The sequence below is a fragment of the Lampris incognitus genome, chromosome 17, assembly GCF_029633865.1.
Source record: "Lampris incognitus isolate fLamInc1 chromosome 17, fLamInc1.hap2, whole genome shotgun sequence".
Taxonomy (NCBI): domain Eukaryota; kingdom Metazoa; phylum Chordata; class Actinopteri; order Lampriformes; family Lampridae; genus Lampris; species Lampris incognitus.
Window position 1 is genome coordinate 1769549 of NC_079227.1, and position 13845 is coordinate 1783393.

Consider the following 13845-nt stretch of genomic DNA (forward strand, 5'->3'; position numbering starts at 1 on the left):
TGCTGTGGCTTTTATCCTGCCACACACCAGAGGGACCAGGAGACACGCAACACAACACAACTAGGGAGTCCGCCATAGGGGACCCCTCCATGGTCCTCCTGCTGTGGCTTTTATCCTGCCACACACCAGAGGGACCAGGAGACACACAACACAACACAACCAGGACTCTGCCATAGGGGACCCCTCCATGGTCCTCCTGCTGTGGCTTTTATCCTGCCACACACCAGAGGGACCAGGAGACACACAACACAACACAACTAGGGAGTCCGCCATAGGGGACCCCTCCATGGTCCTCCTGCTGTGGCTTTTATCCTGCCACACACCAGAGGGACCAGGAGACACACAACACAACACAACCAGGACTCTGCCATAGGGGACCCCTCCATGGTCCTCCTGCTGTGGCTTTTATCCTGCCACACACCAGAGAGACCAGGAGACACGCAACACAACACAACCAGGACTCCGCCATAGGGGACCCCTCCATGGTCCTCCTGCTGTGGCTTTTATCCTGCCACACACCAGAGGGACCAGGAGACACGCAACACAACACAACCAGGACTCTGCCATAGGGGACCCCTCCATGGTCCTCCTGCTGTGGCTTTTATCCTGCCACACACCAGAGGGACCAGGAGACACGCAACACAACACAACCAGGACTCTGCCATAGGGAACCCCTCCATGGTCCTCCTGCTGTGGCTTTTATCCTGTCACACACCAGAGAGACCAGGAGACACGCAACACAACACAACTAGGACTCTGCCATAGGGGACCCCTCCATGGTCCTCCTGCTGTGGCTTTTATCCTGCCACACACCAGAAGGACCAGGAGACACGCAACACAACACAACTAGGGAGTCCGCCATAGGGGACCCCTCCATGGTCCTCCTGCTGTGGCTTTTATCCTGCCACACACCAGAGGGACCAGGAGACACGCAACACAACACAACTAGGACTCTGCCATAGGGGACCCCTCCATGGTCCTCCTGCTGTGGCTTTTATCCTGCCACACACCAGAGAGACCAGGAGACACGCAACACAACACAATTAGGGAGTCCGCCATAGGGGACCCCTCCATGGTCCTCCTGCTGTGGCTTTTATCCTGCCACACACCAGAGGGACCAGGAGACACGCAACACAACACAACTAGGGAGTCCGCCATAGGGGACCCCTCCATGGTCCTCCTGCTGTGGCTTTTATCCTGCCACACACCAGAGGGACCAGGAGACACGCAACACAACACAATTAGGGAGTCCGCCATAGGGGACCCCTCCATGGACCTCCTGCTGTGGCTTTTATCCTGCCACACACCAGAAGGACCAGGAGACACACAACACAACACAACTAGGACTCTGCCATAGGGGACCCCTCCATGGTCCTCCTGCTGTGGCTTTTATCCTGCCACACACCAGAGAGACCAGGAGACACGCAACACAACACAACTAGGGAGTCCGCCATAGGGGACCCCTCCATGGTCCTCCTGCTGTGGCTTTTATCCTGCCACACACCAGAGGGACCAGGAGACACGCAACACAACACAACCAGGACTCTGCCATAGGGGACCCCTCCATGGTCCTCCTGCTGTGGCTTTTATCCTGCCACACACCAGAGGGACCAGGAGACACGCAACACAACACAACCAGGACTCCGCCATAGGGGACCCCTCCATGGTCCTCCTGCTGTGACTTTTATCCTGCCACACACCAGAGGGACCAGGAGACACACAACACAACACAACTAGGACTCCGCCATAGGGGACCCCTCCATGGTCCTCCTGCTGTGGCTTTTATCCTGCCACACACCAGAGGGACCAGGAGACACGCAACACAACACAACTAGGACTCCGCCATAGGGGACCCCTCCATGGTCCTCCTGCTGTGGCTTTTATCCTGCCACACACCAGAGGGACCAGGAGACACGCAACACAACACAACTAGGACTCCGCCATAGGGGACCCCTCCATGGTCCTCCTGCTGTGGCTTTTATCCTGCCACACACCAGAGGGACCAGGAGACACGCAACACAACACAACCAGGGAGTCCGCCATAGGGGACCCCTCCATGGTCCTCCTGCTGTGGCTTTTATCCTGCCACACACCAGAGAGACCAGGAGACACGCAACACAACACAACTAGGGAGTCCGCCATAGGGGACCCCTCCATGGTCCTCCTGCTGTGGCTTTTATCCTGCCACACACCAGAGGGACCAGGAGACACGCAACACAACACAACTAGGGAGTCCGCCATAGGGGACCCCTCCATGGTCCTCCTGCTGTGGCTTTTATCCTGCCACACACCAGAGAGACCAGGAGACACACAACACAACACAACTAGGGAGTCCGCCATAGGGGACCCCTCCATGGTCCTCCTGCTGTGGCTTTTATCCTGCCACACACCAGAGGGACCAGGAGACACGCAACACAACACAATTAGGGAGTCCGCCATAGGGGACCCCTCCATGGTCCTCCTGCTGTGGCTTTTATCCTGCCACACACCAGAGAGACCAGGAGACACGCAACACAACACAACTAGGGAGTCCGCCATAGGGGACCCCTCCATGGTCCTCCTGCTGTGGCTTTTATCCTGCCACACACCAGAGGGACCAGGAGACACGCAACACAACACAATTAGGGAGTCCGCCATAGGGGACCCCTCCATGGTCCTCCTGCTGTGGCTTTTATCCTGCCACACACCAGAGAGACCAGGAGACACACAACACAACACAACTAGGACTCTGCCATAGGGGACCCCTCCATGGTCCTCCTGCTGTGGCTTTTATCCTGCCACACACCAGAAGGACCAGGAGACACACAACACAACACAACTAGGACTCTGCCATAGGGGACCCCTCCATGGTCCTCCTGCTGTGGCTTTTATCCTGCCACACACCAGAGGGACCAGGAGACACGCAACACAACACAACCAGGACTCTGCCATAGGGGACCCCTCCATGGTCCTCCTGCTGTGGCTTTTATCCTGCCACACACCAGAGGGACCAGGAGACACGCAACACAACACAACTAGGGAGTCCGCCATAGGGGACCCCTCCATGGTCCTCCTGCTGTGGCTTTTATCCTGCCACACACCAGAGGGACCAGGAGACACGCAACACAACACAACCAGGACTCTGCCATAGGGGACCCCTCCATGGTCCTCCTGCTGTGGCTTTTATCCTGCCACACACCAGAGGGACCAGGAGACACGCAACACAACACAACTAGGAGTCCACCATAGGGGACCCCTCCATGGTCCTCCTGCTGTGGCTTTTATCCTGCCACACACCAGAGAGACCAGGAGACACGCAACACAACACAACTAGGGAGTCCGCCATAGGGGACCCCTCCATGGTCCTCCTGCTGTGACTTTTATCCTGCCACACACCAGAGGGACCAGGAGACACGCAACACAACACAACCAGGACTCTGCCATAGGGGACCCCTCCATGGTCCTCCTGCTGTGGCTTTTATCCTGCCACACACCAGAGGGACCAGGAGACACGCAACACAACACAACTAGGGAGTCCGCCATAGGGGACCCCTCCATGGTCCTCCTGCTGTGGCTTTTATCCTGTCACACACCAGAGAGACCAGGAGACACGCAACACAACACAACCAGGGAGTCCGCCATAGGGGACCCCTCCATGGTCCTCCTGCTGTGGCTTTTATCCTGCCACACACCAGAGAGACCAGGAGACACGCAACACAACACAACTAGGGAGTCCGCCATAGGGGACCCCTCCATGGTCCTCCTGCTGTGGCTTTTATCCTGCCACACACCAGAGAGACCAGGAGACACGCAACACAACACAACCAGGACTCCGCCATAGGGGACCCCTCCATGGTCCTCCTGCTGTGGCTTTTATCCTGCCACACACCAGAGGGACCAGGAGACACGCAACACAACACAACCAGGACTCCGCCATAGGGGACCCCTCCATGGTCCTCCTGCTGTGGCTTTTATCCTGCCACACACCAGAGGGACCAGGAGACACGCAACACAACACAACCAGGACTCCACCATAGGGGACCCCTCCATGGTCCTCCTGCTGTGACTTTTATCCTGTCACACACCAGAGAGACCAGGAGACACGCAACACAACACAACCAGGACTCTGCCATAGGGGACCCCTCCATGGTCCTCCTGCTGTGGCTTTTATCCTGCCACACACCAGAGGGACCAGGAGACACGCAACACAACACAACTAGGGAGTCCGCCATAGGGGACCCCTCCATGGTCCTCCTGCTGTGGCTTTTATCCTGCCACACACTAGAGGGACCAGGAGACACGCAACACAACACAACCAGGACTCTGCCATAGGGGACCCCTCCATGGTCCTCCTGCTGTGGCTTTTATCCTGCCACACACCAGAGGGACCAGGAGACACGCAACACAACACAACTAGGGAGTCCGCCATAGGGGACCCCTCCATGGTCCTCCTGCTGTGGCTTTTATCCTGCCACACACCAGAGGGACCAGGAGACACGCAACACAACACAATTAGGGAGTCCGCCATAGGGGACCCCTCCATGGTCCTCCTGCTGTGGCTTTTATCCTGCCACACACCAGAGGGACCAGGAGACACGCAACACAACACAATTAGGGAGTCCGCCATAGGGGACCCCTCCATGGACCTCCTGCTGTGGCTTTTATCCTGCCACACACCAGAAGGACCAGGAGACACACAACACAACACAACCAGGACTCCGCCATAGGGGACCCCTCCATGGTCCTCCTGCTGTGGCTTTTATCCTGCCACACACCAGAGGGACCAGGAGACACGCAACACAACACAACTAGGGAGTCCGCCATAGGGGACCCCTCCATGGTCCTCCTGCTGTGGCTTTTATCCTGCCACACACCAGAGGGACCAGGAGACACGCAACACAACACAACTAGGACTCCGCCATAGGGGACCCCTCCATGGTCCTCCTGCTGTGGCTTTTATCCTGCCACACACCAGAGAGACCAGGAGACACGCAACACAACACAACTAGGGAGTCCGCCATAGGGGACCCCTCCATGGTCCTCCTGCTGTGGCTTTTATCCTGCCACACACCAGAGGGACCAGGAGACACGCAACACAACACAACTAGGACTCCGCCATAGGGGACCCCTCCATGGTCCTCCTGCTGTGGCTTTTATCCTGCCACACACCAGAGGGACCAGGAGACACGCAACACAACACAACCAGGACTCCGCCATAGGGGACCCCTCCATGGTCCTCCTGCTGTGGCTTTTATCCTGCCACACACCAGAGAGACCAGGAGACACGCAACACAACACAACCAGGACTCCGCCATAGGGGACCCCTCCATGGTCCTCCTGCTGTGGCTTTTATCCTGCCACACACCAGAGGGACCAGGAGACACGCAACACAACACAACCAGGACTCCGCCATAGGGGACCCCTCCATGGTCCTCCTGCTGTGGCTTTTATCCTGCCACACACCAGAGGGACCAGGAGACACGCAACACAACACAACCAGGACTCTGCCATAGGGAACCCCTCCATGGTCCTCCTGCTGTGGCTTTTATCCTGTCACACACCAGAGAGACCAGGAGACACGCAACACAACACAACTAGGACTCTGCCATAGGGGACCCCTCCATGGTCCTCCTGCTGTGGCTTTTATCCTGCCACACACCAGAAGGACCAGGAGACACGCAACACAACACAACTAGGGAGTCCGCCATAGGGGACCCCTCCATGGTCCTCCTGCTGTGGCTTTTATCCTGCCACACACCAGAGGGACCAGGAGACACGCAACACAACACAACTAGGACTCTGCCATAGGGGACCCCTCCATGGTCCTCCTGCTGTGGCTTTTATCCTGCCACACACCAGAGAGACCAGGAGACACGCAACACAACACAATTAGGGAGTCCGCCATAGGGGACCCCTCCATGGTCCTCCTGCTGTGGCTTTTATCCTGCCACACACCAGAGGGACCAGGAGACACGCAACACAACACAACTAGGGAGTCCGCCATAGGGGACCCCTCCATGGTCCTCCTGCTGTGGCTTTTATCCTGCCACACACCAGAGGGACCAGGAGACACGCAACACAACACAATTAGGGAGTCCGCCATAGGGGACCCCTCCATGGACCTCCTGCTGTGGCTTTTATCCTGCCACACACCAGAAGGACCAGGAGACACACAACACAACACAACTAGGACTCTGCCATAGGGGACCCCTCCATGGTCCTCCTGCTGTGGCTTTTATCCTGCCACACACCAGAGAGACCAGGAGACACGCAACACAACACAACTAGGGAGTCCGCCATAGGGGACCCCTCCATGGTCCTCCTGCTGTGGCTTTTATCCTGCCACACACCAGAGGGACCAGGAGACACGCAACACAACACAACCAGGACTCCGCCATAGGGGACCCCTCCATGGTCCTCCTGCTGTGGCTTTTATCCTGCCACACACCAGAGGGACCAGGAGACACGCAACACAACACAACTAGGACTCCGCCATAGGGGACCCCTCCATGGTCCTCCTGCTGTGACTTTTATCCTGCCACACACCAGAGGGACCAGGAGACACACAACACAACACAACTAGGACTCCGCCATAGGGGACCCCTCCATGGTCCTCCTGCTGTGGCTTTTATCCTGCCACACACCAGAGGGACCAGGAGACACGCAACACAACACAACTAGGACTCCGCCATAGGGGACCCCTCCATGGTCCTCCTGCTGTGGCTTTTATCCTGCCACACACCAGAGGGACCAGGAGACACGCAACACAACACAACTAGGACTCCGCCATAGGGGACCCCTCCATGGTCCTCCTGCTGTGGCTTTTATCCTGCCACACACCAGAGGGACCAGGAGACACGCAACACAACACAACCAGGGAGTCCGCCATAGGGGACCCCTCCATGGTCCTCCTGCTGTGGCTTTTATCCTGCCACACACCAGAGAGACCAGGAGACACGCAACACAACACAACTAGGGAGTCCGCCATAGGGGACCCCTCCATGGTCCTCCTGCTGTGGCTTTTATCCTGCCACACACCAGAGGGACCAGGAGACACGCAACACAACACAACCAGGGAGTCCGCCATAGGGGACCCCTCCATGGTCCTCCTGCTGTGGCTTTTATCCTGCCACACACCAGAGGGACCAGGAGACACGCAACACAACACAACTAGGACTCCGCCATAGGGGACCCCTCCATGGTCCTCCTGCTGTGGCTTTTATCCTGCCACACACCAGAGGGACCAGGAGACACGCAACACAACACAACTAGGACTCTGCCATAGGGGACCCCTCCATGGTCCTCCTGCTGTGGCTTTTATCCTGCCACACACCAGAGAGACCAGGAGACACGCAACACAACACAACTAGGGAGTCCGCCATAGGGGACCCCTCCATGGTCCTCCTGCTGTGGCTTTTATCCTGCCACACACCAGAGGGACCAGGAGACACGCAACACAACACAACCAGGACTCTGCCATAGGGGACCCCTCCATGGTCCTCCTGCTGTGGCTTTTATCCTGCCACACACCAGAGGGACCAGGAGACACGCAACACAACACAACTAGGGAGTCCGCCATAGGGGACCCCTCCATGGTCCTCCTGCTGTGGCTTTTATCCTGCCACACACCAGAGGGACCAGGAGACACGCAACACAACACAACTAGGACTCTGCCATAGGGGACCCCTCCATGGTCCTCCTGCTGTGGCTTTTATCCTGCCACACACCAGAGGGACCAGGAGACACGCAACACAACACAACTAGGGAGTCCGCCATAGGGGACCCCTCCATGGTCCTCCTGCTGTGGCTTTTATCCTGCCACACACCAGAGAGACCAGGAGACACGCAACACAACACAATTAGGGAGTCCGCCATAGGGGACCCCTCCATGGTCCTCCTGCTGTGGCTTTTATCCTGCCACACACCAGAGAGACCAGGAGACACGCAACACAACACAACTAGGGAGTCCGCCATAGGGGACCCCTCCATGGTCCTCCTGCTGTGGCTTTTATCCTGCCACACACCAGAGGGACCAGGAGACACGCAACACAACACAATTAGGGAGTCCGCCATAGGGGACCCCTCCATGGTCCTCCTGCTGTGGCTTTTATCCTGCCACACACCAGAGAGACCAGGAGACACACAACACAACACAACTAGGACTCTGCCATAGGGGACCCCTCCATGGTCCTCCTGCTGTGGCTTTTATCCTGCCACACACCAGAAGGACCAGGAGACACACAACACAACACAACTAGGACTCTGCCATAGGGGACCCCTCCATGGTCCTCCTGCTGTGGCTTTTATCCTGCCACACACCAGAGAGACCAGGAGACACGCAACACAACACAACTAGGGAGTCCGCCATAGGGGACCCCTCCATGGTCCTCCTGCTGTGACTTTTATCCTGCCACACACCAGAGGGACCAGGAGACACGCAACACAACACAACCAGGACTCCGCCATAGGGGACCCCTCCATGGTCCTCCTGCTGTGGCTTTTATCCTGCCACACACCAGAGGGACCAGGAGACACGCAACACAACACAACTAGGGAGTCCGCCATAGGGGACCCCTCCATGGTCCTCCTGCTGTGGCTTTTATCCTGTCACACACCAGAGAGACCAGGAGACACGCAACACAACACAACCAGGGAGTCCGCCATAGGGGACCCCTCCATGGTCCTCCTGCTGTGGCTTTTATCCTGCCACACACCAGAGAGACCAGGAGACACGCAACACAACACAACTAGGGAGTCCGCCATAGGGGACCCCTCCATGGTCCTCCTGCTGTGGCTTTTATCCTGCCACACACCAGAGAGACCAGGAGACACGCAACACAACACAACCAGGACTCCGCCATAGGGGACCCCTCCATGGTCCTCCTGCTGTGGCTTTTATCCTGCCACACACCAGAGGGACCAGGAGACACGCAACACAACACAACCAGGACTCCGCCATAGGGGACCCCTCCATGGTCCTCCTGCTGTGGCTTTTATCCTGCCACACACCAGAGGGACCAGGAGACACGCAACACAACACAACCAGGACTCCACCATAGGGGACCCCTCCATGGTCCTCCTGCTGTGACTTTTATCCTGTCACACACCAGAGAGACCAGGAGACACGCAACACAACACAACTAGGGAGTCCGCCATAGGGGACCCCTCCATGGTCCTCCTGCTGTGGCTTTTATCCTGCCACACACCAGAGAGACCAGGAGACACGCAACACAACACAACTAGGGAGTCCGCCATAGGGGACCCCTCCATGGTCCTCCTGCTGTGACTTTTATCCTGCCACACACCAGAGAGACCAGGAGACACACAACACAACACAACCAGGACTCCGCCATAGGGGACCCCTCCATGGTCCTCCTGCTGTGGCTTTTATCCTGCCACACACCAGAGAGACCAGGAGACACGCAACACAACACAACTAGGGAGTCCGCCATAGGGGACCCCTCCATGGTCCTCCTGCTGTGACTTTTATCCTGCCACACACCAGAGGGACCAGGAGACACACAACACAACACAATTAGGGAGTCCGCCATAGGGGACCCCTCCATGGTCCTCCTGCTGTGGCTTTTATCCTGCCACACACCAGAGAGACCAGGAGACACGCAACACAACACAACTAGGACTCCGCCATAGGGGACCCCTCCATGGTCCTCCTGCTGTGGCTTTTATCCTGCCACACACCAGAGGGACCAGGAGACACGCAACACAACACAACTAGGACTCCGCCATAGGGGACCCCTCCATGGTCCTCCTGCTGTGGCTTTTATCCTGCCACACACCAGAGGGACCAGGAGACACGCAACACAACACAACCAGGACTCTGCCATAGGGGACCCCTCCATGGTCCTCCTGCTGTGACTTTTATCCTGCCACACACCAGAGGGACCAGGAGACACGCAACACAACACAACCAGGACTCTGCCATAGGGGACCCCTCCATGGTCCTCCTGCTGTGGCTTTTATCCTGCCACACACCAGAGGGACCAGGAGACACGCAACACAACACAACTAGGGAGTCCGCCATAGGGGACCCCTCCATGGTCCTCCTGCTGTGGCTTTTATCCTGCCACACACCAGAGAGACCAGGAGACACGCAACACAACACAACCAGGACTCTGCCATAGGGGACCCCTCCATGGTCCTCCTGCTGTGGCTTTTATCCTGCCACACACCAGAGAGACCAGGAGACACGCAACACAACACAACCAGGACTCTGCCATAGGGAACCCCTCCATGGTCCTCCTGCTGTGGCTTTTATCCTGCCACACACCAGAGAGACCAGGAGACACGCAACACAACACAACCAGGACTCCGCCATAGGGGACCCCTCCATGGTCCTCCTGCTGTGGCTTTTATCCTGCCACACACCAGAGAGACCAGGAGACACGCAACACAACACAACCAGGACTCTGCCATAGGGGACCCCTCCATGGTCCTCCTGCTGTGGCTTTTATCCTGCCACACACCAGAGGGACCAGGAGACACGCAACACAACACAACCAGGGAGTCCGCCATGTGATGGGTTAATGTGATATATTGTGTTAATATGAAATGCTGTGTTAATGTGAAATATTGTGTTAATATGAAATGCTGTGTTAATGTGTTAATATGAAATGTGTTAATGTGAAATGTTGTGTTAATGTGAAATGTTGTGTTAATGTGAAATGTGTTAATATGAAATGTGTTGATATGAAAAGTTCTGCTGATATGAAATGCTGTGTTAATATGAAGTGATGTGAAGACGAAGTGATGTGAAGAGGAAGAGCTGTGAAGAGGAAGTGATGTGAAGAGGAAGTGATGTGAACATGAGATGTGAAGATGAGATGTGAAGACGAAGTGATGTGAAGATGGAGGTGTGAAGATGAAGTCGAAGTGATATAAAGACGAAGTGATGTGAAGATGAAGAGATGTGGAGATGAGATGTGACGAGGAAGAGATGTGATGAGGAAGAGGTGTGAAGATGAAGAGATGTGATGAGGAAGAGATGTGAAGATGAGATGTGATGAGGAAGAGATGTGATGAGGAAGAGATGTGAAGAGGAAGAGATGTGAAGAGGAAGAGATGTGATGAGGAAGAGATGTGATGAGGAAGAGACGTGAAGACGAAGTGATGTGAAGATGAAGAGATGTGATGAGGAAGAGATGTGATGAGGAAGAGATGTGAAGATGAAGTGATGTGAACATGAGATGTGAACATGAGATGTGAAGACGAAGTGATGTGAAGAGGAAGAGCTGTGAAGAGGAAGTGATGTGAAGAGGAAGTGATGTGAAGATGAAGAGATGTGAAGATGAAGTGATGTGAACATGAGATGTGAAGATGAGATGTGAAGACGAAGTGATGAGAAGATGGAGGTGTGAAGATGAAGTCGAAGTGATATAAAGACGAAGTGATGTGAAGATGAAGAGATGTGGAGATTAGATGTGACGAGGAAGAGATGTGATGAGGAAGAGGTGTGAAGATGAAGAGATGTGATGAGGAAGAGATGTGAAGATGAGATGTGATGAGGAAGAGATGTGAAGAGGAAGAGCTGTGAAGAGGAAGTGATGTGAAGAGGAAGTGATGTGAAGATGAAGAGATGTGAAGATGAAGAGATGTGAAGATGAAGTGATGTGAACATGAGATGTGAAGATGAGATGTGAAGACGAAGTGATGTGAAGATGGAGGTGTGAAGATGAAGTCGAAGTGATATAAAGACGAAGTGATGTGAAGATGAAGAGATGTGGAGATGAGATGTGACGAGGAAGAGATGTGATGAGGAAGAGGTGTGAAGATGAAGAGATGTGATGAGGAAGAGATGTGATGAAGAGATGTGAAGATGAGATGTGATGAGGAAGAGATGTGATGAGGAAGAGATGTGAAGAGGAAGAGATGTGAAGAGGAAGAGATGTGATGAGGAAGAGATGTGATGAGGAAGAGACGTGAAGACGAAGTGATGTGAAGATGAAGAGATGTGATGAGGAAGAGATGTGAAGAGGAAGTGATGTGAAGAGGAAGTGATGTGAATGGGAAGTGATGTGAAGATGAAGAGATGTGAAGATGAAGTGATTTGAACATGAGATGTGAAGACGAAGTGATGTGAAGATGGAGGTGTGAAGATGAAGTCGAAGTGATATAAAGACGAAGTGATGTGAAGATGAGAGATGTGAAGATGAAGTCGAAGTGATATAAAGACAAAGTGATGTGAAGATGAAGAGATGTGGAGATGAGATGTGACGAGGAAGAGATGTGATGAGGAAGAGATGTGAAGATGAAGAGATGTGATGAGGAAGAGATGTGATGAGGAAGAGATGTGAAGATGAGGTGATGTGAAGATGAAGAGATGTGAAGTTGAGATGTGATGAGGAAGAGATGTGAAGATGAGATGTGATGAGGAAGAGATGTGAAGATGAGATGTGATGAGGAAGAGATGTGAAGAGGAAGAGATGTGATGAGGGAGAGACGTGAAGATGAAGAGGTGAAGTTGAGATGTGATGAGGAAGAGATGTGAAGAAGAAGAGATGTGATGCGGAAGAGATGTGATGAGGAAGAGACGTGAAGATGAGATGTGATGAGGAAGAGATGTGATGAGGAAGAGATGTGAAGATGAAGAGACGTGAAGACGAAGTGATGTGAAGATGAAGAGATGTGATGAGGAAGAGATGTGAAGAGGAAGTGATGTGAAGAGGAAGTGATGTGAATGGGAAGAGATGTGATGAGGAAGAGATGTGAAGATGAAGAGACGTGAAGACGAAGTGATGTGAAGATGAAGAGATGTGATGAGGAAGAGATGTGAGCCGGCCGTCTCAACGCTGACATTCAACCTTGCAGACGTGCAGCTCTGCAGGCAGGACAGCTGTCAGGGCTTCTGCTCATCTTCCTGAAGAGACGTCATATTTCTGCTCTCCCTCTTTTCCCACAGTCCTGCATGGACGTGAACCATGTGTGATCACTGGTCAGTAACACGCTGCTGCTGGTGCCTGTTACTCTTACTGGTCGGTAACACGCCGCTGCTGGTGTGTGTTACTCTTACTGGTCGGTAACACGCCGCTGCTGGTGTGTGTTACTCTTACTGGTCGGTAACACGCTGCTGCTGGTGCCTGTTACTCTTACTGGTCGGTAACACGCCGCTGCTGGTGCCTGTTACTCTTACTGGTCGGTAACACGCCGCTGCTGGTGCCTGTTACTCTTACTGGTCGGTAACACGCTGCTGCTGGTGTGTGTTACTCTTACTGGTCGGTAACACGCTGCTGCTGGTGTGTGTTACTCTTACTGGTCGGTAACACGCTGCTGCTGGTGCCTGTTACTCTTACTGGTCGGTAACACGCTGCTGCTGGTGCCTGTTACTCTTACTGGTCGGTAACACGCCGCTGCTGGTGTGTGTTACTCTTACTGGTCGGTAACACGCTGCTGCTGGTGTGTGTTACTCTTACTGGTCAGTAACACGCTGCTGCTGGTGCCTGTTACTCTTACTGGTCGGTAACACGCCGCTGCTGGTGCCTGTTACTCTCACTGGTCGGTAACACGCTGCTGCTGGTGTGTGTTACTCTTACTGGTCGGTAACACGCTGCTGCTGGTGTGTGTTACTCTTACTGGTCGGTAACACGCTGCTGCTGGTGCCTGTTACTCTTACTGGTCGGTAACACGCCGCTGCTGGTGCCTGTTACTCTTACTGGTCGGTAACACGCTGCTGCTGGTGTGTGTTACTCTTACTGGTCGGTAACACGCTGCTGCTGGTGCCTGTTACTCTTACTGGTCGGTAACACGCCGCTGCTGGTGCGTGTTACTCTTACTGGTCGGTAACACGCTGCTGCTGGTGCCTGTTACTCTTACTGGTCGGTAACACGCCGCTGCTGGTGCCTGTTACTCTTA